Genomic DNA, 17,837 nt, shown 5'->3' with positions numbered 1-17,837 from the left:
TTGGTTTGAATTTATTTTTTTTCATTTATACAGACGTATAAAGAAAGATACACGCTTAATCTATCCTTGGTCGTTGGCCAACGAATGGACGGTTTTTGTAATTTACATTCTACTAGTTGTTAAGCATGAAATCCAGTTCTTTCTTTTGGTGTTGCTTAGCCACGATCCAAGACAAGATATCTGTCTGAAGAGACAAGGTTACGCGAAGTTGATTCGGTTATAAAAAGAAGGCTTCAAATTAAAATTAAATATTTTGCCTTTTTCATGCAATCTGGATATCCATCATACAATACTATGCATACTGCAGGCGAACAGTAGGCATCACGATGTTAACCTCGAACACGAGAAAAAATTGCAATAATTACTAGTATTTGTGCAAGACGATGGACTTTCACTTTTGTGTGCAGTTTTACGATTATGTTGTTTTCTTGTTTATGATGAAACATAATTGTTTCTGGTATTAGTCATCTTTGATAGCTTGGTGCCTCGTTGATTCAATCATTGACTGTTCATGTGCAAGTATACTCTAGAGCTCATGTTCAGATTGATATCTTTTCAGTTTGTGTTTTGCTTTTAAGATAAAACAGTTTTGGAAATCGATTTCGAAACGTTTGCGAAACGATTTACTTACTCACTTTGGTGGACTTTAGAATTTTGTAAATCATTTTTGTTTTAGCGATTTATCTGAATTTTTTTCCAAGACTTAGTATAATGACATACAATTTAACTTTTCTCTTACAGATTTACTTCTAGATAATCAGGAAGCACTGGGCCCTCCTTATGAAAGTAAGTTTCAGTTAAGATTCAGATACACGTTTGCGTGTACTATTGTATATTCATTTCTCATTAGTTCAATGACATATTAAGTGAACATGTATATTTTATGAAAATGGAAGGGGCGGTGATGGTGTGGCGTGATTTCCATATCAAGCGGAAATACTCGCAATGATCGTAAGTTTTTGGTTATTGATAACCAAGAAGCCAAGATTACATACTTCTTTGGAGCGATACGCGAAAATAGTTTGAACAGTTACTTCAACAGGATATATGCAGACCTTCTAACACCAGTTGGTTATCTTCACTCCATTTGGTCCCCAAGCTCAATGGCGGATGGCGACCTTGTGGCCATCAACGTGCATTATTTAGCAAACTGTCGTGTTTTCTCGATCTTGGATCTTGTCAAGGCCTACCATCAAATCGACTTTTGGCCTGTGCAATGCAGCGCAAAACTTCTAGTGATCTATCCACTCTATACTACGAACCTTGGAGTTCTGTTTCGTCTACTTGGATGACGTTCTAGTCACACTTTCCGAGCATTTGACACATTTCGAGTGTATTTTTCAATGTCCCCCTGAAAATGGCCTAATTGTCAATGTTAACAAATGCAAATTTCTTCAGGAACAGGTGAAATTTCTAGGTCATTCCATCATCCATGACGGCTTTCGACCCGACCCGACCCAGGCAAGGTGCAAGCGATCGTGAGTTTTGCGAAAGACCATCAAATACCTTAGAAGGTTCTTGGGTATGGTAAATTGCTCGCAACTAGGCATTACTTAATACCTTTTTGTCTGGTCCTAAGATCAAAGATTCGTGGAAGTTTGTGTAGTCTCCAGAAACCGTCGAAGCGTTTGAAAACACCAAGCAACAGCTGTCAGCCGCTACTCTTTTGGCATTCCCTTAACGAAATGCACCTCCATGCTTGTTCGTCGATGCCTCTAACACCACAGTAAGCGGTACTCTTCACCAAAGGGTGAATCGAAACTGGCAACCGTTGGGTTTCTTCTCAAAACAGTTGAAACCCATTCAACGGCATTACATCGCCTATGATCTTGAATCATTGGTCGCGTATTTGAGTATTAAGCACTTCCTATTGTTCACGGACCATAACCTTCTGATTTTCCACTTACGGCAAAAGTTCGACAAAGCGACTCCTCGCCAACTTCGGCACTTAGCCTACATTAGCCAGTTAACATCGGACATTCAATATGTATCTGGTAAAAACAACTTAGTCACTGATGCTTTGTACCCACGTTCTCTTCAAGGAAGTAGTCGGCACTGGATGGAAGCGAGAGCGCAGCGTTCGTTTTGACGTCCACCGGTCGATTGCAGTCGAGTAGCCTTGCCAGCTGGGGGCGGAGTGCTGTGGCGGAGCGATACCGGGGGCTTAGGGAGAGAGTGCGACCCGCCACGAGGCCGGTTAGAAACAGCGGGAATACTTCACACAGAGTAATCATATAAAGTAGGCCATGCCTGCTCATTGTGACATTTGAAAAAGTTTTAAAAAAAATCCGGTCCCAATATACGCTGTAAGCAGAACTATCCAGTTCTGCCTGCGGCTCATACTGGTAAACCGGACATGTTCCTATGAACAGCTCCTGTTTGTATGCTAGGTTTTGGTGAGTCATAGCATTTTGCCTGTTTGTGTATTGCACCGGTGCCATTACAATGCAGCCAAAAATGAGATGGCCCAACGTCTCTAACGCCAAACCAAACATTCTGCACTGGTCGTTCTCCACCTGCTGTTGCTATTTCCACCTCCTCTATCATTATGAGCTTTTTATAAGCTCGGGTAGTGGCCACGTCGTCCTGAATGGCCCACATGAATTTCTCCGTTACATCAAAGAGTTCAACAGCACACAGCCATCTGTTCGACAGACGTCGACTGACAAATGGCAAGAAGGAGGATTCAGGTTTGAGATGGAAAAATGGGAATGCAAGATAAAGGAGATCATGTACTTCAATGAATCAGGTCGAAGGAAGGATGTCGAGGCACGAAGCGGTTAAGATATGCCCGCCACAATTCGAACTTCCGAAAAGTATTCGGAACCTGATAGAGCAATTGAACCCAGCGAATAAGTGTTGGCGCAGAGCATATCAGATAAGTCCGTATGCCTCACGGTCAAACGCCTTCTCTAGATTCAGAAATGCAATGTTAATACAAGTGCGGTGAATATATAGAGTATATTCGGTGTGCGATGCCTCAGAAGAAAGAGAACACTATGACCTACTATAGCTTTGTTGATAATAACAGTAGCATTTCTATAAAACTTTCTAGAATTGTGTACTATATTATCCCTTATATCCATGCCAAATATAATACTTCTTGGATGAACTTGTGTTTTGAACCCCACACATAGGGGTATACAAAGTAGTATCATAGACATCATCGGTGGCGGGATGGCGACGTCATGATTTTGCGATATTAATTGATTTTGTAATGTTAAATGATGTTGTGATATTTGGATCGCCCTCGTAATTCGATATTACACTTTAAGGTGACATTACGCTTTAAAATGATATCACTTTTGTGATAGTTCATACATAACGTACCTATCTTCAACTTTCAACAATCCTTTATTGAAACAGATATCAATCTTTTGTCTTTTAGCTATTAGTTAGTTTTTCGGTGGAAGGTGTGGTTGGCAAGTTAGCATTTTTTCAAGAGACCAAGATGGGCTTATCTAAAGGTTGTCTTTTTAGATTCGATTGTTTAGAATGCCTTATTTAACTTATCTTTGACGACAACTTCGATTGGATGTATTGCAAAATATTATACTCATCACAACAGACCACAATTTGTTATTAAAGTTGAGGCGATAAAAAGTAATAAGTTTTCACAGTGTTTTTGTTCGAAAAAATTTAAATTGTTTTTATTAAAATTTTTGATAAGCGAACGAAATCAAATGAGGTGCGATAAATAAATAAATCAGATTATTTCTGCAGGTAAAAAGCGTGGTTTTAAATCCAATCACCATGACAGAACAAAACACACAGTTAAGGCAGTTCATTAGTTCGACTCCGGGAAGAACTAAGTAATCGGCTTAAAAGGTTTAAGTCCAGTAAGATTTTTAATCCCTTTAGACTTATTACAATGAGGTTCCACTTTATCGTTTATGTATTTATGTCTATGTGTAATATTCATAAGTAGATGCACATTCTTTGTTCCTGGTTTTGTTTGCTTGCATCGTTTATTAATCATTCTCAAGTGGCTCCAAGATGTTGGCGACATCATCCCAGACCGAGCTCATCTGGTTGACTCACCTCTTGTGCTAATGGGATGAATCGTTCCAGTGGACGTTGTTACTCTTGGTTGAAAACACTCATCAGTAGGTCGCCCACCTTTGCCACTCATTCGCACGAAAGACTGAATAACAAAACTTCCTAAACTTGTAGCAAATCTTACCTTGAAAGTTTGCTAGTTTTTTTTGACGCTTTTCTAGAGGAGCCTGCAGAAAAGATGAAAATATCTGCACTTTTAGATACGATTGCATATTATTCATGAATAAGCCTGTTTGATAGTACTTGAGTGGAAGGTGTAGGCGTCTGTAGAGAGCACGGATAGTAGCAGAGCACAGTGAAAGATTGAAAATCGAAAATCGAAAGTTTTTCATGCAATTTGTCATTTTATTGTGCCGAGCAATATGTTATTCCAGTATTCACGTCTAAGTGACTCAGCTGGATTTATTCTATGAGATAAGTCCATGATATAATTATATGTTATGAATTCGAACACTGCTGCTGTCAAATAATACATTTAGTTAAAATATGGTGTGGGACGAGTTTGCGCAACCACTGTAGGAAGTTTGGTTGGAGACAATAGACTATTGTCTTGGATATTTTTGAACCATTACCATCAGTAGTGCAATTGCGTTGCGGCAAGTTTCTAGTGGTAAGAATGATTAATTACAAGAAATTGGATGTGATTGATATACAGAATTATGCAGAAAAGATTGGCTTCCTTACTGTATCAAAGTAACCTTGAACATTTGTTTCAGTAGTAGAATAAGAGTGAATAAACAGTGTAAATTTTTACATATATATGGCAAGAAATTAGTTGATTTTTTTTCTCGTTTACAATACTCTGTTAACCATATAAGATTTAATTCAACTTGAAAAGTAGCAAAATCAATGATTTTGCTCATTTTTCCATGGTTTGGTTTCAGCAAAAGCATTTATAAAAATGTTGTTCCTGGGCTGGAACCCTGGCGAAATCCAATATATTTTGTTGAATTCTGTCTAAATCGAAGTTTTACTAAGGGAAAATTTTATTCAATCATGGAAATAAAAATCCGTTGTTGCGTTTATATTAAAACTAAACTCATGTATATGCGATACTTGAAAATTGTAATAAAGTATCTTTTTAAGGTTTTATGTGAAACAAAACTTTATTAGAATCGATTCGATGTTCGCCGTTTGTTTGTCTTTTTTGTTAGCGTTGTAAGACGGAGAGGTTCAAAACCTACCGCTGGTTCTTGCCATATGGTTATGTGAGACTTTTAGTCACTAAAACCATCTTCTCCTTTGCTTACCCCGGCGACTGCATGAGGGGCCTGCCATTTCGGTATTACGTAGCGGGGTAGGGTCAGTTACGAACTGCGGCTCGTGTCGTTATTTACTACTTTCCTCCGAGACAACATGTTTCGTATCCTCTGGAATCATCTGGTATGATGGGCAATATGGGGAGTGGTCACACCCGAAGCGATAAAGGTATGCACTTAGGAATTGAGTCAGGTCCTAATTAACTTTACCGTGCCTTCGTTTGATCCATTTTGAGATATCTGGAATAATCCTATGAGCCTAGCACCCTTTAGTTTAATCATCCCATCTTTTTCGCCACTCCCAAATCGCTTCATTTCGCGTTAGTTCCCAACGATAGGTACAGGTGCTGTAAGCGCACGGCTTTCGGAATGCACTCAATTGATATGGGGTGCGATCTTTCTTCTATTTGCTTATAATTTTAATGCCGATGCCGAGATCGGAGTTGCACTTTCGAAGTAAGCAGTCGACGGCTTTGCCTAGAGCCACCTATTTGGTAACATTCTTGACAACAATGTAGCAACTCTGGAAATCTTTGTTGCTAAATTCTTAAAATGGGGCTTGAATTTTAGCCTTCGATCAACCATGAGTAAGTATCACGCCAGATTTATTGGCCTCTACTGCTTCCTCAGCAATTTTTGTCACCGTACTGATAGTATTGGCAGTAGTTATTGTCTTTCAGAATCCGAACTGCCTATCTGTCTTTCTGCCACACCCGATGCGGGTGCAAAAGTTTTCTACAGGAGTGAGGGCTCAAAATAAGACCTTCAAAAAGTGCAACAGGCCCCGTTCTCAGAACTTATCCAATCGAAAAATTGGAAAAAAAAGTCAGGAGCGCATCTCTACGAAATCTAGGCCTCAAAATACATTCCATTCCGATATCTGCACAGATAAAGTTAATTATAGCATGCTCATGTATACGTATTATCTTAAAATTTTAAAGCGCTGTAAAAAATCGAAGAGATCAAAAATATAAAAAAAATCTACAAGACTAAAAATAGTCATTCCCTGGTTTCCTTTTATGTTTACCTATAGTTTTTATTGCGTTTACACAAGCAGTACTAACTAGATTTTGTAGAACGTAGCAATAAACATGACAAAATGATAACTAAACTTTTGTGATTTTTTTTTGGAAAATTGTAGTTATATCGTTTTGTGAAAGCTACATTAATTTTTCCTATTTCTACAATATATGGGCTACAGTTTGGCCTATAATTTGCAGTTTTTTGAATTTATGGTTTGCTTGATTTTGCAAATAAAGATTGCTTTCTTAAATGGGTCGTTCCATGGGAAGGGACTTTTCGTTTTTTTGAGTATTTTTTTAATAATTAAATAAACGGGCAATGTTGACTTTTTCACCGCTTATTTATTAATGTTTTGAGCAAGATTTACATGTTCCTTCAGCAAAAAAACATCATTCATTGCTGAAGCACAAGGAAACTTCTCCGTCCATCTTTAAAAATCTTCAATATAAAGTCAAGTCGAAACCCAGAAGCTTGGCGCTCTAGCTATGAAATGTTTTATGTACTTTTTCTATATTTAAGTAGACATTTGCCCTATTTCTACCTAGCCCTTAATATTTATATATTTAATATGTCAAACTATTCACAGTGCCGTGATACCCGCACTCCCCACTTAAAAACTAATGTCGGAAAGTATTAATTGAGACCTTTCATTTGATATCCCGCATGACATGTAAAAGTCAGTTGTTGGTTCTCAGAACATATGATAGCTCCAGTTATTGCGGCAATCATATCCCCTTGAAAGTGTTTTAGTGTTTACTCTAATCTAAGAGGCATTTCCTGGTCATGTTATTACCCGATCCCGGAGTACCATTCAACCAGATAGTGATGTAACTCAATAATATCCCTCCGTTTTTATTCTGGCATTCATCAACAACGGTCTACGACAAGGGGATGCCCTATCATGCGTCCTCTTTAACCTGGCCCTCGAGAAAGTGATCCGTGATGCTGAGTTAAATGCAAGAGGTACGATCCTCTTTAAGTCCACCCAACTACTGGCCTATGCTTACGATATCGACATCATGGCAAGAACCACCCGAGACGTTCAAACTGCCTTCATCCAGATCGAGCAGGCGGCGCGAGATCTTGGGCTGCACATCAATGAAGGCAAGATAAAGTATATGGTGCCAACGTCAGTACCGAAAACCAACGAACCAATAACAGCAAACCGCACTGGTCAAATAAGAAGAATAAGGATAGGAGAATACAACTTGAGACCGTTGATAATTTTTCCTATCTAGGGTCGAAAATCACAATCGATAAAAGCAACGATGATGAAATCCGCACACGGTTGTTGGCAGCCAACAGAGCCTATTTCAGCTTACAAAAACTGTTCCACTCGAAATGTCTCACAATAGGGTCAAAGCTCTTACTGTACAAGACAATGATCTTGCTAGTCCTCATGTATTCCTCGGAGGCTTGGGTTCTTAGCAAGAAGAATTTCAAACTCTTGGCTGCATTCGAGAGAAAAATCCTCCGAAGAATTTTTGGCCTCCTACATGAGGATGGACGATTCCGTAGCTTACATAACGACGAAATCTATGAGCGATACCGTGACCGTCAGGTTGTGGATAAAATCCGGCTCAATAGGTTACGGTGGGCGGGTCACTTAATCCGTATGGATGAGGATGATCCAGCCCGGAACGGCGATATCTATGGCAGAAAAAGAAGACGAGACAGACCCTGCCTAAGATGGAGCGATGGCGTAGGCCAGGACGCCAGACATCTTTTAGGGATATAGAATTGGTGGACTTCGGCGCAAAACCGGGATGTCTGGAGTTCCTTATTAAGGCAGGCCTAGACCGGATACCGGTTGTTGCGCCAGTGATGATGATGATTCATCAAGGCAGTGAGATGAGGACGTTCGATTAACATGTGGTCAATTTGGTTGAAAGTGATCCCGTCTGGAAAGACCCACGTTTGTTTGTTGAGCTATTTCCACGCAAGCCAGGAACAATTTCGTTTAGATTGCTGGTTGGATAATCCGCATTCCGTTGTCATTGATACATTTACACAAGCTATAGTTACCGACCAAGAGGATTACGTACAGGACGAAATTTGAATTGCGACCATATGGCTAACTGAAGATGACGAACAAATGCTACCATCACTTAGCGCAAAAGAAATTTTCAGCGGCTTACGAACGATAAGTTGTCAAAAGTTGATTGGATTACAACCGAACTGGTTAAATTCGGGAGCGAGTACATTGAGTACTCTGTAGCTATCCCTCTCCTCCTATGGGGCAATTACAAGGGTATCATGTTGCTGAGTAGAGTCTATAAGATATTCTAGGCTATCTTGTTTGGTCCATATGAAAGAGATTTTCTTTCTGTGGGAATCGATAGGAAAATTGTCCGACCGGATTCAGTAACACGTCAAAATTATTAAATATTATTGATCAATGTGTTTGGCCAGATAAAAGCAGCACGATCACTCTCGAAACCTTTATTGCTCTAATGGGAAGAACACTTGGTAATATACAAATTATTATCAGCCAGCTAGAGCAGATAGTCCGGAATTTTCGCCCATAAATTAATGAAGGCAACACGAAGGACATAGTAATAATGTCTGCACCAAAACAAAGCCAATAACAACACTTAAGAGTCAACTGGAAACAATGAAACTAGGAGATTACAATTCTGAAACCGTTCAAAATTTTTCCCTCAACCTAGGCTCCGAAATCACAACCGGGACTAGCTCAAAATATCTCACTAACATATAGGGTCACAGCTTCTAGTGCCCAAAATAATGATCTTTTCAATCCGCATGTATTCTGCGGAGACGTAGCAGGCCTAGTCCAGACAGTGGTTGTTGCAGCGTTGATGATGATGCATGAGGGTTAATTAGAAGTGGCGCCCAATAAGGGGTCACCAAATGGAAAATGATACGAATGTGAAACTCCGGTTACGATTATGTTTTTTGCAGCTGGAGCTGGAGCATTTTGCATAAGTATGATGTGGTTTTGCCCCTGCATTCTTTATTTTTGCATCTTCCAGGTTGCCTCATGGGCACTTATATTACTAGTTATGCTCAACCCTATCAATCCTCCTGCTGAATTGCTGCCAAAGTTTGTTAATTTAATTATTCTATTAGCAGGTGAATTGCCTTCTGAGAATGGTGGGTTCTGAGCTTCTTCGAGTCAAAGAATAATCGACTCAATTCGTGGTCACTCCTTCAAGATATACGTCATTCATGGGGCAACGACGATTTTGATTTTTAGACTGTTTGCGGTCATAACTAGAGGGTGCAATGTTTCATATTTTGGGTCCGTTGTACCTTAGGAGAGCAAAATAGCTATTACAGACTAGCGTACTTTAACCTCTTTGCAATTTCGAAGTTACACACATGCTGTATTTCGGGGACCGACTGTTTTTCAGAAGAGAGCACACTAATGGAAGGGACAATTGGTTTCCGGAATCCACAATTTGTATAACTTCAATAAATATTTTAAAAATGAAATTTTTCTTGGAAATTTTTCTTTTCGTTAAATCATTGGCTAAAAAATATCTTGGAAGTTTGATTTGGGGTTGCAATCATTGCTAACTCGCATTTGTACATTCGCCCCATTTTGTAACCAAAGTTGATATTGCATTAGTATTAATTGTCTCTAAGACAGTCCGAGAGTTGTGGTCTGTTTCCTTTTTTACCCGACGAAAACAAGTTACTTATTTTGAATTTGAATTCTAACGCTCCTTCATAGTGATCGATATTTCGATAATTCAATATCCAGTTTTATTTTTCCCCTGCCCTAAAGATTTGACTGAAGTCCATGGACTTCTTAACCTTTAACAAAAAGGATAGGTGTTCATTCAATTCTTTCACAGGCTCTACATCCTGGATTTTACAATATATTAGCCTGATATCGAGGAACGCGTCTTTACAGGTCCAGGTTTACTAATCTCACCCTAATGTGGGAGGAGCCATACATAAAGCTGCCACCTAAGAGTGCTCGCTTCTATGGTATTTCAAAGTTTTGATTATCGGGCGAACCAAATCAGGCCAATTTTGTTCGACTGATATCACTCGGTGACTTTCCTTTGTGATCATCGAAACAGGCCAGATGGGATGCGGACAAAACAGTTTTAGCATGGTAGGAGAAGAAGCATCAAAGGAAAACGAGTTAAACCTGGTGGAGGTACGTTGTTTCCCGGTGCCGAATGATAGTAGTGTCGTTAAATTTATTGGGCAAACCTTAAAGGGTAACTTTCATCTTTTAGTTGAGCATACTCTAATATGATGGTGAATGTTATTGGAAGACCCATAAGGTTGTTGGGTGGAAATTTAAGTTCCGTGATGTGTCATCGGAACCACCTGTAAGAATAAACTCATAGCGGGACTGAAAAAATTTGGTAGGGCTCATAACACATCTACGGCAGGCCGAGTTCATGGAAACTGTGATGTGGGCTTCGTCGTGCACATAAAAACATTATGGGATTTATATAGTTGGATCTATTGGTATGGATAAGAATCTGTGCGTATAGTTGTCTGTTACCTTCAGCCTCCATAGGTCCCTGTTTAGCCTGCGTGACTTGTGAGTATACACATTATGATCCTAAGACATTTTTTTGTTTGGTTTAAGCAATCATACGAGCGTTGTGATTTATACATTCTAAAAGACACTATAGACTTGAGTGTCATAGCTGTGAAGCTTTTTCCAACTCTACAAAAGAGTTCTGGTCTATGGGGTGGCGTTTTTGCTACCTTGTTTGCTAGCTCATCAATTGCGTCAGTGCATTTCATCCCAGTAAAGCCAAGAAAACAGAGTATCTGTGTCTTATTGTGGTTAGATTTTTTTTGCTTTCTTTAGGTTCTTGTACGTTGAAGCAAGCACAACTGCCTAAGCCTAGAAATTCCTGCACCTGCTGCCTATATGGTGAGGAACCCATCTTTCTTTCTCTCTGCTTTCTGCCATACTTTGCAAGGTTGGCATGTTCATCTTTCGCCTCAATTCGTCTCAATTTTTATATCGAATGAAATTTCATTGTCATGTTGGTTTTCGATGTCAGTATTTCGGGCTATCATTTTCCTTCTGTTCAGGCAACTTTTTGACTTTGCGGAGATTCTGTGGCATTGCACTTTACCTGCACCTATGTATGGACATGAAGAGTGGCCAGTCCTAAGAGGACCCCCAAAGATGCAACTGGGTACGACGTCATTGTCTTAAATGCTTCCAAAAGTAGTTTCTTGAAGTTATACTTTCTCTTCTGTTGTGTTTAAATCTCCCCATATGCTTAAATAAGTTTCCTCCTCCCGTAGGTCGTATTGTACTGTAGTATTTTTGAAATTTATCTCCATTTCTTTGCTATTATGGTTCTGCAAATCACAACTTTCTTACACGTATTACAGTCGTGTGTTTTCCTTTCTGTCCTTGTTGGCAGTGATCGTCCCAGTTTAATTCGACCGCATTGGGTATCTTTAAATTTTCTGTTGCACTTTGCGGCGGTAGTTGCGAAAATAGCGGGTTATGTTCAGGGCTGTAATAATCATTCCTGTTAGTACCTCCTGTTTTTCATTCAGTAATCCAGGGTGTTCTTATATTTTATATATTTTGTATCGATGTACATAAATGCACACAATAGAACTTCTTTTGCATCTGTTGCTATGCATTTTAGATGCGTCTATTGCGCGTAATACATTCTTCAACTGATTCGTAGTAATTTCGGCTAATCTTCCAGTCTGGTGACAAAGATGTAATGGATCGGACGCGTTAGATTTTAATCCTGTTGTCTAGAATGTTTCTCCTCTTTTCAATAAATTGATTTATAGGGGCCTGCGTTTGCAGTGGAGATAACTTTTGATCGCCTTCAGACCATTAGTATCTCTAGGTTACACTACTTTTTAGCACGTTCATACCTAGAATGGTCCTTAGAATCCGTTGGAGTAGCATTGGGAGATGTTATCCGTTCTGGGCAATTTCAGGGCCTTGAAGGCTACTCATCTTACTCTAGGCTCCGACTATACTTTTTTAGAGATTGCATTTGAAATTAGAATTGTGACATTCATTAAAAACTTTGCTGCATCTAATATGCGTAAAAACGGTCTTTCCAGCTTAAAGATATTATCACAGATATCAAGATACTTTCATACTTTTTAGGTCATAGTTGCCCATTTTGAAAAAAAAAATCAGCTGTCGATGTTAATGAACCTTGTCTGCATACGTTTTGGAGAGGTAACATTCTTAAATGCATAAACGGACCTAATTACTATAACTATACATTGCGGTGGCTCGGATTCGAAGACAGCTCATTGGAATTCGTTCAGTGAAAGCCTATTATTTGATTAATCGAATTGCTGGTCTGATACAAATGACTTGATCGAACAAAACCAAGTCTAAGACCATAATAGACGAAAAAAGCATGACTTGAATTACTTATGAATAACACACGTGCTCTTGAACTATATTTTGTTTCAAGATAGCCAATGAATTCTTTGAATTTTTTTATTCAATTATTTAAGTTACTAGAAAGTGATACAGAAAACGTCATTAAGGTGGAGCGCATTTCGAAAGAACTCATAAATTTGATTAATACAACACAAATGCTTTTTATGGTACTAGTTTCAGTAAGAGCCGTTTCTTTTATACACTAAGGTGAGATGAACAATGAAATGATAACAGATTAGCAGATTGGTGAAAATGTTCACCACGCAATGTAAGGGGCTGATATTCTTTGTAATGAATACACTTTCAATGAAGATAATTCAAAAGGTCTATGGCTTTCAGATAAGACATTGTTTATCCAGACTTTCTGATGTCACCATCAAGGGCAATTGCATTCTATGTTAAGAAGCTATTGAACTTAGGTTAAGAATATAGACACATGTTATGTATATATTCAGTACTTTTTTGAAGGAAATGAAAGGACCAATCGGAATTTCGAAAAGTGGTTATATTGCTGATGACAACTAAGATTGCAGAAAAGTATTTTACTTTAGAAAAGTAATGACTACCTAGTTTTTCTCCGACGATGGGGTTTGTTGCTGGAAAGCTAACTTAAGTAGTTACTCTTTTGCATTATAAAATCATAATGAACCAAGAGTTTCCCTTAAATTGTTTGTTGTAACCCTATGCCGACTAGCGCAAACAAATAGAAAGCACTTATGCTGTTACAGTTTTTTTTAACAATTGGAGTTTACCAGACAAGGATGGTACAGCGATTGTAAAAAATCTGCCGTATATGTCTTGTTCTTTATCATCGTCAATTTTCACTCCTTTAACCGATATTATTTCAGACACGCACGGTTTATTTTAAAATAGGTAAATTTTCTGCAAACACCGATAACAAGCAAGTATTTTCAGACCTACTAGACCGTGGAAATGTCTAACCTACATTCACAAGGAGCAATGCAGTTAATGACTTTACAAGCTTTAAATGCAAACTAAAGAGGGAGAGTAAAAGATAATCCGAAACCGAAATGACCAAGTTTAGGCAATTCGCTTAGAAATCATGGGGTTGATTTCTGTGTTCTCCGGAAATTAACAATTCATCCCAGAGGGATTTTATACCTGTGTGATTTCTCGTGGTTCTTGTGGCAGTTTTTTTTGGTTGGCATCTTTCTTTAAATATTCCCCACTTCATAATTTTATTTTGTATGGTTCCCCTTAGCTGCAATTAACATTACTACATTAATTCAGTGTTGCAATTTTCTCGGACATACATACTTACACACTTGTAGAAAAAAGCACTCTTGATGGATATTCGCAGACGAGAGTGTAAATATTCCAAAACCTAAGAAGACTTGTTGCAGCTGCATTATATCTTATTTTTCCGTCGACATTGATATATAACGATAACCGTTATAAACACAAACTCAAGTAGATCCGGATTTTAATTCGGGAAATATATGTATGCCTCACGGCAGAACTCATCAAAGCAGTCAATTGTGTCGAGTGTATGGTGGCACACAGTTTTCCTAACCATTCATCTAACTATATAGCACGTACATATGCATACAGGCTTGTTTAGTGTTGGTATTAATATTGTATACAATTGTTCTTATAAGATAGGTAAAATATGGTCATCAGTCAGATTACTACCCATGTGTTACACAGCTTCCACAAGGTTGCCGACTAAACACATCTTTTCAAGGTTTTGTGCAAAACAAAATTTTGTGAAAATCGGTTCAATGTCTGCCTGTTCGTCCGTCTGTCTGTCTTTTGTGGAAAGCTTGAAAAGCTACCATTGGCTTCTGCCAGACGGTTACTTACCCACTAAATTCATCTCCTTCTTTTCACTCTCCCCGGGGGACCCCCATATGGTGTTACATCGCGGGGTTGGATCAACATTTATATTACACTCGTGTTCACGTTCCTGGTCCGCACTCGTTCCTTTTTCCGGTTGACTTCCTCCTGTCTAAGCTAAGGTATTATTTAAAAGACATATCGGTCTGACGGATGGAGGTTCACCTCTGTCTTTCCTTAAGACATGCACTAAAGGCCTTGGGTAACATATTTAGCGCTATATTCACTACTGTCTTAAGCGCTTTGTTGGGGATACTATCCAAGCTAGGAGAATGGACGTGATCCACCTGGACAATAAGAAGGCTACCGATATCCACTTTTTATGGGAAAAGTTCGTCGTTTGGTTTTGGAAAGGACTGTTTAGTTGGCACCGCTCCAGGAGTCGGAATCAGCTTCCTTACACAGCCGATTGAAGTGCTCGCTTTTAATTCTTACTATAACTACATGCAATTTCTTCCGTGTCTCTTTGTATTGTTCTTGTAGCTGTTCGTATCCTAGTCAAACCTGTTGAGTGCCCACTTTACAGCTGTCTTCCGAAATCAATTCATTTTTTTAAGTTGCTGGGTTTCAAAAATTATTGTTTGATGGTCACTGTATGTGTAACTTTCACTAGCGTACCATTGGAGATCTTTAACTGAAGTGTCACCAACAAATGTGACATCTATCACTGACCCCATTTCTTTTCTTAGAAAAGTGTTGACGCATCCAGTGTTTGCTAAAGCAAGATTTAGATCAAAAGCTTCTAGTAATAGTTGTTCTCTGGTGTTCGTTTCTCGGTTGCCCCATTCTTCAGCCTATGCGTTGAAGTCACCGGCTATTACTTTGGGATTGTAGCCGTTTAAATCGAAGGATAGTTTTTTCAGCAATGACGTATTCCCCTCTATCGTGGGACTTGGTGTTGCGTAACAAATATGGATGTAACATCACTCTATACTGAGTTTAAGAGTCCCCCTATTTCCAAAAGGGCATATACATTTTTTTCACAGCCTAGTCTCTCTTAAGTCGGTATTAGTTTCGACATTAATTTTAAAAAGGGGGCGCGGGGACTGAATAGAGAGCATTTATTTAAAGGTGCCATTCTCAGAAGCTACCCAAACGAAAATTCTGAATAAATACTACTCTCTATTTCGATATCTGTTGTTAATGATAGTATATTACGAAATTTTTCTCGGAAATATGCAAACTCTCTTTAAGTTCATCCTAGGATCACTAGGACCCCAACTACCAAGTTTAATGGAAATCGTATTATTGTTAACATAGTTGTAATATGTCAAAGCTGTATGTTATATTAAATGCATAAACATTGCAAGCTAGATGGGGGAAAAATGGGACAAATGTTCACTCAAATATATAAGAAATACACAAAACCTTTCAAACCTCAAGAGTCCAGCTGTCGATTTCCCGACTTAGGGAAAAATCTTCATCACCCCAACCTGGCTGTCTTGGTAGCCATGGTAACAGACGGTGAAGGTTTAAACGCTAATACCATCTGTTGGATTGAGCTTTCGTATTCAGTTTAACTCAACTTCGTCCGCCTCTCGAGTCCACCTCTACCACAAAGTCTCATGTATCACAGTTAGTGGCTGCTACCACTCGAACAGGCTTGCAATCAACGGCTTTTGTCCCAAGAACGATCCTGGCGTCAATGCTTCATGATCACCCATTTAGGGAGTTTTATGAATTGACTTCTGATGAGTACGAAGCAATAGGATTGGGTGGTTCTGAAAGTCTGCAACGTCAGGATTTCGCAGTCTACCTTTTACTATTAGGAGGCCTGACTGCTGGTTTCATAGGCTCCTTTGTATGGATTTCAAATGTATTTTCATGATATCTTTGAGTTTCTTAGCAACCTCAGTTCTATATACTAATTGTGGACTAAAAGTCAATTTTGCTCATATTCTCTGGACAAATTCGGCTTCTAAAGTGATAGCGCATTGGCAGCATCGATATACTTAAGAATCAGTCGTTGTTGCAAGTGATGTAGTCTGCTTGACGTAAAGGACGGTTTACCAAACTGTGAGAACTATGGAGGCATAACTCGTTGCGTTGTCCTTTATTTATTTCAATGAACAATACACAGAAAAGTAAAACTAAGGAAGGAGACAGAGCCAAAAAACCCAAAATGTGGGGCGTTGTTGGCACGGGGTTACGAATTTTGTAAAGACCAGAAGGTTTGAAGCAGTAAACTGATGTTCCACGAAAACCATGTTGCTCTTGCGTAATGAGGAGATGAGGAATGAAGCATTTTTTTCAGAGAAATATCTCTTACAAGCTTTTTTAATCATAGACTTCAGAGCGGATGGCATAGCCTTGATTAAGGTCGCCGTCACTCTTAGATGCACAGAACTCCTTCAGCCGGATGTTATTATGGATTTCGGTGGTGAACCAAGGAGTATTTGTCAACAATTCTAAACTATCATATTAACAACACCGGAGTTTCGGCCGTCTTAGCAAAGTTAAAGGTAAACCCAAGTACTGAGGGAGGTGACAAGTATCCAGCGTGTCAATCCTAAACTGTTGTTGATTTGCACCAAAAATTCACTGCAACCTCCTCGAGTCCCATCTTGGAAATTTCAGCTCGTTTAGAAGTATAGTACCTTTCAGCTAAAACTTTGCAATCATGAATTTCTTTTTTAAAAGCTTCACAAGAGGTTTCGCACACAGCAGGGCACGTACACCCTTCCATGTTCATCTTCTGTCTTGATGTAGATGGCCGTAGGACATGCTGATTTCGAAGCAGCATACACATGAAATTCAAATCAGTACTTCCTCGAATCATGAAACCACGTGGTAGACGAGTAGTTTCTAGCTCTTGAAGCTCGGCTTGATCCCGTCTAAACTGTGCCAATATACTGCCCTAGTTGTCCCAAGTAATTTTTAATTGGCAAATTGTCTGCATTAGTAATTCCATTGCTATTGTTATTGGTGCAAGGCACTGTAATGAACTTAGATGACAATAACATACTCTTACTTTGGCCTAGACTTGAATCTGATCTCATCCATTGTTGAATTCCGCAGAGGCATTAACGTAGCGATGGTTGCTTCTTGTTCCATCTCATGCAGCCCGACTTCTTTCGATTCGTCCTGTAATGCATGCAGCAATCTTAAGTTTGTCGTGTTGTTGGATCCATTTGCCTTACGAACATCAATAATCTGTTCACTAAATGTCGATGCTTCAGCGTCCCAGCTCTGCTAAAAAATTGTCAATATGTCCTGGTGGTGATTGGGAAACTATTTCCTGCATACTTGGCCAGCTGGTA

General features: G+C 39.1%; 1 protein-coding gene across 1 annotated transcript in view; it reads left to right on the top strand.

Moving 5' to 3' along the window:
• Positions 1-17,837, top strand: part of LOC119661674 (clavesin-2-like) — an 84,914-nt gene that overhangs the window by 43,114 nt on the left and 23,963 nt on the right. The window contains exon 2 of the mRNA XM_038071111.1: positions 742-786. The gene's annotated coding sequence lies outside the window, so the exon portion shown is untranslated. The remainder of the gene's footprint in view (positions 1-741; positions 787-17,837) is intronic.

This window comes from Hermetia illucens, chromosome 1 (genome assembly GCF_905115235.1).
Source record: "Hermetia illucens chromosome 1, iHerIll2.2.curated.20191125, whole genome shotgun sequence".
In the NCBI taxonomy this organism is placed as follows: Eukaryota; Metazoa; Arthropoda; class Insecta; order Diptera; family Stratiomyidae; genus Hermetia; species Hermetia illucens.
This window is presented reverse-complemented; position numbering and strand designations above follow the sequence as displayed.